The following is a 6,596-nucleotide window of genomic DNA, read 5'->3' on the forward strand; positions in this document are numbered from 1 at the left end:
GTATATCCAATACTGTGGAATCTTTTTGCACCCTTCTCCTGACAAAGCTTACAAAGCAGCATCAAAGGGATCTCATTATTGAAGTTATCTGCGGACCGCGGCTTTTGCTGTAGCAGGCAACTGAGTAAACATCAGTAAAATCTTACTAGAACAGCTGAACTTTAATCAGGGTCAGAGTCTCTTTAATTCATGGCAGGTGTGTACCCAAGAAGACTGAATGCTGTCCAGTTACTTATTTGTGCCTTCGTAAATTAATACAGCCTGTTCCTTCTAGTTTCTCTGGTACAGCAGAAAATCTCAGATTTTCCCTACATGCTCTGTACTCTACTTTTACCATTTTTGGAAACATCTCTTTTTAAGCAGTCTCATACTCAGCCATTAAGCAGTCTCATACTCAGCCAGCCCTTTCTTCATTTTGACCTCAGATTTTTGTACTTTTATCAGCTCGTCTGAATATCTGTTTAAAACATCTTCAATTTTTCCAACCTTTGTGCTATTTGAGTTGATATAATCCTTCCATGTTTTGCTTATTTTAATCAGCTCTGAGCACATTGTTTCCTCTACATTACCAGAAGCCATGTCTTACACCAAAGCTGGAGGTTGAAGTGCTTTTTGCTGAACAATTGCAGGTTTCTTCTCAGTCAAGGTTTTCTCTTTACCTTTTCTTGTTGATTTTATTTCAGGCACTCTTAGTTTCTTCTTTGGTGGCACCCAGGCAGTGTATTTACTAGCTAGTAACTGAATTTACTAAAAGTGACAAAGTTCCTGATCCTTGTCTTTTAGTTTTTTTAACACTGGAAGACCTGAAGTTAAGCTGTTGATCAGTATACAGCTGTTTAAGAAAGTTACATCTCACTTGCAACAAACAACCGTCTCCAGCTGAAAAAATAATCCAGGCACGTCCAACCAAAGCTCTCTTTTATTCTATTAAATGAACCAACGATACTTGAGCGCTTTCATCCAGGTACAACTGGACTTCAGTTTTAATAGAATAAAAGAGAGCTTTTGCTGGACGTGTGACAATGAATTTTCAAAGCAATTATCAATGATGTTGGAATTTGTTAATAAAAGTTACATCTCAACCAACATCTTGAACAAATCTGCTGTGGCCTCAGCAAAGCCTGCTGGTTTCAATGGCTTCAATTTCTTTAGTGCTTTTCTTACTTCTTCTAAAAAGGGCTACTCCTCTTCTTTCATCTTGTGCTTGTCTGGGGCAGTACAACTGTGATGATGTGAGGTTTTGCCAGTTATGCCAGGAGAAGTAGGGCAGTGGATGTGTAACATATGCCAACATAGTTAGCTGGAGTTTTGTAAAGAATTATATGTCATTTGTATATCAAACTGATTTATGTAAATGCTTGTATTTGTAAAGCTCTTTGTGTTAAAAATGCACGTCTTGCTGGATAGAAAAAAATATACCTGTATGTCAGACTGTATTGTAACTGTTGAAATGAATATATTGTAACAGGGGATACTGGATGAGAAGCTGTCAATCTCAGTCCAGCTAACTTTGAAAAATAGTCTGAAATTAGATTAACTGGTTTAGGCCATAAAAATTGTATCTTACAGTTATGATTGCAGCCAGAGATGAAATGTCTGTGAAAACCAGGACTAAGAATCATACTGTACTGTCCTTAGGGGTGGACTAACTGCTACCCTGGAAGGGTGGAAGTTTTGAAATGGTTTTATAGCTTCTGGATGTGGTACACATATCAGCAAAGCTCTATATGTGTATTTGGTAACACATATGTGCTAAATTCAGGTTCAGTTTCTAGCAAAGGGGGTAGTGTGAGAACCAGAGTTAGATGACCAGATATATGTGATATCATTCTGTAATCCAGCACTGAAATGATGTTTTAATACTAGATGAGACAGAAGTCTAAGGGCAGTCTGTTTTTTGAAACCTGACAAAGAAGGATGACCACTCACCCACTTCATCTTGCCTTGCTTTCATAAGTAACCAAGGAATAGTAATTATTTAGATCAGCCAGGAAATTATAGTAAGATTAGTGTAAGCACTGATTTTCTGTATCTGTGTGAATCTATACATCTCTGTTATTTTTTTTATATTTCCTGTGATTGAAACTCTGATATTTACTGTAATTAGATATTTAGTATTTTCATGTTCTTTTGTTTTTTTTTATTATTAAATATATTTAAACTTTTCATTGTGGCTGGTCTTTAAGAGAATAGTTTAACCTTTGAGAGTACTTATGTTTATTTGGTGACATTGTGAACACACATTAAAGCTTTGCTGCATTGGTCAAACACCATCATTTGTATTATTATTAATTCTGCTCAGTATAATTGAGTACCCTTGTAAGAGCCTTAGAGTAACTGGCTTTGGGGTATTCTGGTGGCAGTACCTACCTTATAGTCTAGGCAGAAGGGGGCATAGCTGGTAAATCTGTGCCAGCCTTTCCAATGTGTGTGTGTGTGTGTGTGTGTGTGTGTGTGTGTGTGTCTGTGTGTGTGTGTGTGTGTGTGTCTGTCTGTGTGTGTGTGTGTGTCTGTGTGTGAAAATCAAATCTCAAAGAGTGTGTGTTTCAGCTACTTGGAGCATGGCTGGGAACACTCGGCTGATGACTCAACTCTACAGCTGTGCCAGTGGGGAGTTTTCTTGGGGCCTGGAAAGAAAGAGAGGAAACCCAATCCCCAGACTGAGTGTGTTCTCTGTGTACTCTTAAGGGAAATTGTTTTGGTGCAGACAGCTGCTTCTGGAGATACTGTGTGCATCTATTTTTGTTCCAAGTGACTGTCCCTCACTGGTGCCAGTGTAAGGACTGAGGCTGCTTAATCACTGGCCTAGAGAAGGGACGTCACAACAGTTTATGTGGCGTTTTCTTCATTATGAAGCTGCCTTTGACTTCCTGTGGACTAGTGAGCAGGTTCATGCTGGCATCCCTTATAAAGGGTGTCTGACTATCTTCTTTATCTCTCTGTCTTTGCCTTGCAACCTAATAAAGTTTCTCAGAAGTGTAGCTAGGGCAGGCCAAGAGGGGAAATTACTCCAGGTGCAATGTGTTGGGAGGGAGAAATCAGCCATCCATTATCCTGTTTGCTGTGTTTTTTTTTTTTTTTGCTCTACCTGGGAGGCTTGTGGATGTAACTGTTATAGCCTGATGGCTAAAATATAGCTATTGGGTTATTACAATGAACTTTTTTATTCTCCAATGGAAGAGTTACCTGAGTGGGAGGGAATGGATATAACTGTTATAATCTGATGGCTGCAATGTAGCCATCAGGTTATTATAGGAAAGTGTTTTTGCTTTGCTCTTTAGTTGACAAACTACCTGGGGTGGGGTGCTGGCTTGTGGTATAGACACAGGGCACAGATTGAGCCAGTTACACCTCTGGAGTTTCTTTGTGCCATCTATTGTGTCATTTTCCAGAAGCTGCCTTGTTTTTTTGTTATTGCAACTTTTCTCTTAGGCTCTTTGTTAGCCAGCTAGTATTACTTCCTAGCCTGGTACATCTCTGCTGTTTCACACATTTCCTGTACTCCTTCTTTCATTTAATGAATTCCTGGACTTTTGCATTCCACCACCAGCTTTCCTTATATACCTTGCTTCTATACCTGGCTCAGTCACATATATGTTCTATAGTCCTTACACATCCTGTTTTGAGGAGCTGCTATTCTTTCTAATCTCCACCTATTTTCTCTTCTATCTGAGGTGTTAGAGCCCTGAGTAATTTCTTGAACTCTTGTGCTTTCTCTTGAATCAGCTTCAGGCCTTCAGCCTTATCTCTGTTGGCCTTAGCGCCTTCTCTGACCACTGCTTGTAGCTGATTGTGACTGTGATGCCCACCACTGCTACCGATTCATGATGGCCTCCAATGTGTGATGTCCCCATGCTAGGCCAGTAATCAAGGAGCCTGAATCCTCACCACTGACACTGGAGAGGGACGTGCACTTGGATTACAAATGGATGCACTCAGTACTTCCAGATGCAGACCTCTCTGCATAAAACACAATTTCCCTTAAGAGCACATAAGGAACACACTCAGCTCAGGGTCTGGATGTCTCTATTGATGCACAAAATAAAAAATTTACTTGTAGCAAAAATGAAGCAATGACCAGTATATCCAACAAATTTAATGAAATTCTGACGTCACAGCTAAAGCCTTCAAGGAGTATAACACACAGTAAAATACTTGCCCCCATATATACACATATAAATTCATCAATTAAACGATAATACTATTAAATAAGTACTCTCTAGTTACATTCTTAATTTAATCCCCTTGGAGATAGGGTGTCAAATTTTACATTGTAAGTATATTCTTTTAAAAGCAACTGTTTCTTAATAAAAGAAATGTCAAATCTAGATATTTGTATTTTTTCCAAAACAGTGCCTTGTAGCCCTTTACTTTCTCCACCATGAAACAAACTAAAATGTTCAGCTATAGAACTCTCTGCTTTTTTATTAGCAGGGTCTGGATGTCTCTATATCTGTCTTCCTCTAGGTACTCAATAAGACAATAAGATTCCTCATTGGCATAGCTTTAAGGTTAGGTCCTCAGCCGAGTGTCCAAGCCAAGTCCTCTAGTGCCCTCTCTGTGAACCCAGTGCTTTGTGTCCCTGACTGAAGTAGCTGACACACACACACACACACACACACACACACACACACACACACACACACACACACACACACACACACACACACACACACACACACACACACACACACACACACACACACACACACACACACACACACACACACACACACACACACACACACACACACACACACACACACACACCTAGGAAAGGCTGGCACAGGTTTACTAACCATGCCCCCTTCTGCCCAGACTATAAGGTAGCTATCACCACCACCACCAGAAACTCCACAATCATCTACTCTAAGGCCCTTAACAAAGGGTGTCCAATTATACTGCAATATTAATACTAATACAAATGTTAGTAGTTGATCAAAACAGCTAGGCCTTCTGGAGCGGCCCACATAGTGTCACCAAATAAATATAAGTACTCTCAAAGGTTAGATACTTTCTACAAGGACCAGCCACAGTAAAAGTTTTAAATATATTTAATAATAAATAATAAAAGAACATATAATATTGAATATATGTTCGCAGTAAACCACAGAGTTCAGATCATAGGAAATATTGAAGAGGACATTGATGGACAGACTCAGACAAATAAAGGAAAACAATAGCTAAGCTAAGCTTTGCTATATTCCTGACTGAATCTAAAAGAATTACTGTTCCCTGGTTAAGTTACTTACTACCACAAGGCAAGATGCTGTGGGTGAGGGTCTTTCTAGTCAGGTTCCCCAAACAGAATACTCAATATTCTGAGATTGCTCTTTGTATTACCTAAAAATAATTTCCAAGAGGGCTGGCAAAATGACCTCATCTGGTCACCTGACTCTAGGTTCTCACAGTATTCTGCTTTGAAGCTGAGACCAGAATTTAGCATGGATATCTACAATACACTACTAAATATTTATGCAGTACCTGGGGCTTTCCCTCTTTTTACTGAGCTAATGAACAAAGGTTTCTTCCATACCCACTGCCTCTAGTCCTATTTAGCATTGTGGGGTACCTTTTATTGGTATACAAATGACATCCAGTTCTAATGCATTTGCAACACAAGTATCTTGTATAAATCAGTTTGATATTCAAAGGACATATTCTTTATAAAACTCCAGCTGGCTATGCTGGCAATTGCCCATATCATCACAGTGAAACCAGTGATTTATGCTGTGGGCCAAGTGTTTTACTGTGGATGACTTTGCAATCACTGACTACCCCAGTGCCTTTCCTTACTAGGAGGAAGTCTACCTGATTTGCATGTTGGCCACTCTTGTCTATGATATTGTGATTATCTCTCTTCTCTCTCTTGCTGAACCATGTATTGGCCACCATCAAGCCATTTAACAGACAAAAGTCTAAAACAGCCTCTCTTTCCTTATTCCTGTTGCTCCACCCATGTGGACCTAGGTAGTCTTTATATCCTGTTCTGTTCCAATATGTACATTTAAGTCACCCATTTTTAACACCAATTTATCTAGTAGGTCCTGCAGTTGCTGTATGAATGCACTCTTTGCATTACTCTGGGCATAGGCAGAGATTATGAATAGTGACCTGAATCTGTTAATAATTATGATTACATCCCTCACTGTCTTCTGAAGCCTCTGCCTCGCACAATTCCCACACCAGTTCTAGTCTGTCCTCCTTCTGAGTAGTAGACTCTGGATCCCAAGCCAAGTGTCTTTGCTGCACTGCCTTTCCTTCTTTTACCTTGGGTACATAGGATGTCCAGCCTTCTTCTAACCACCATATCATCTACTTCCAAGCTGTGTCTTCCCAGTGAAACTACATTGAGTGTAGCAATCCTTAGTTCTTGTTTGGCATTTTGTTTGGTTTTATGTTCAGCTTTCACACAACAGAGCTATCCCAGGTAACCTAACTTGGTCAACTGGGCACTGGCAAGCCAGTAGCTTATCGACCCATAGTTGTTAGGCTTTATGGTGGGCACCTGCTTGCTAACAGAGGCACATACACCCCTACCACCATTAATATGTGTCCCTGGCGTAGGTCAGAGTAGGCTGGGTCCTCAACCCACT

The sequence above is a fragment of the Protopterus annectens genome, chromosome 2.part2, assembly GCF_019279795.1.
Source record: "Protopterus annectens isolate FY-2018-M chromosome 2.part2, PAN1.0, whole genome shotgun sequence".
Lineage (NCBI taxonomy): Eukaryota > Metazoa > Chordata > Ceratodontiformes > Protopteridae > Protopterus > Protopterus annectens.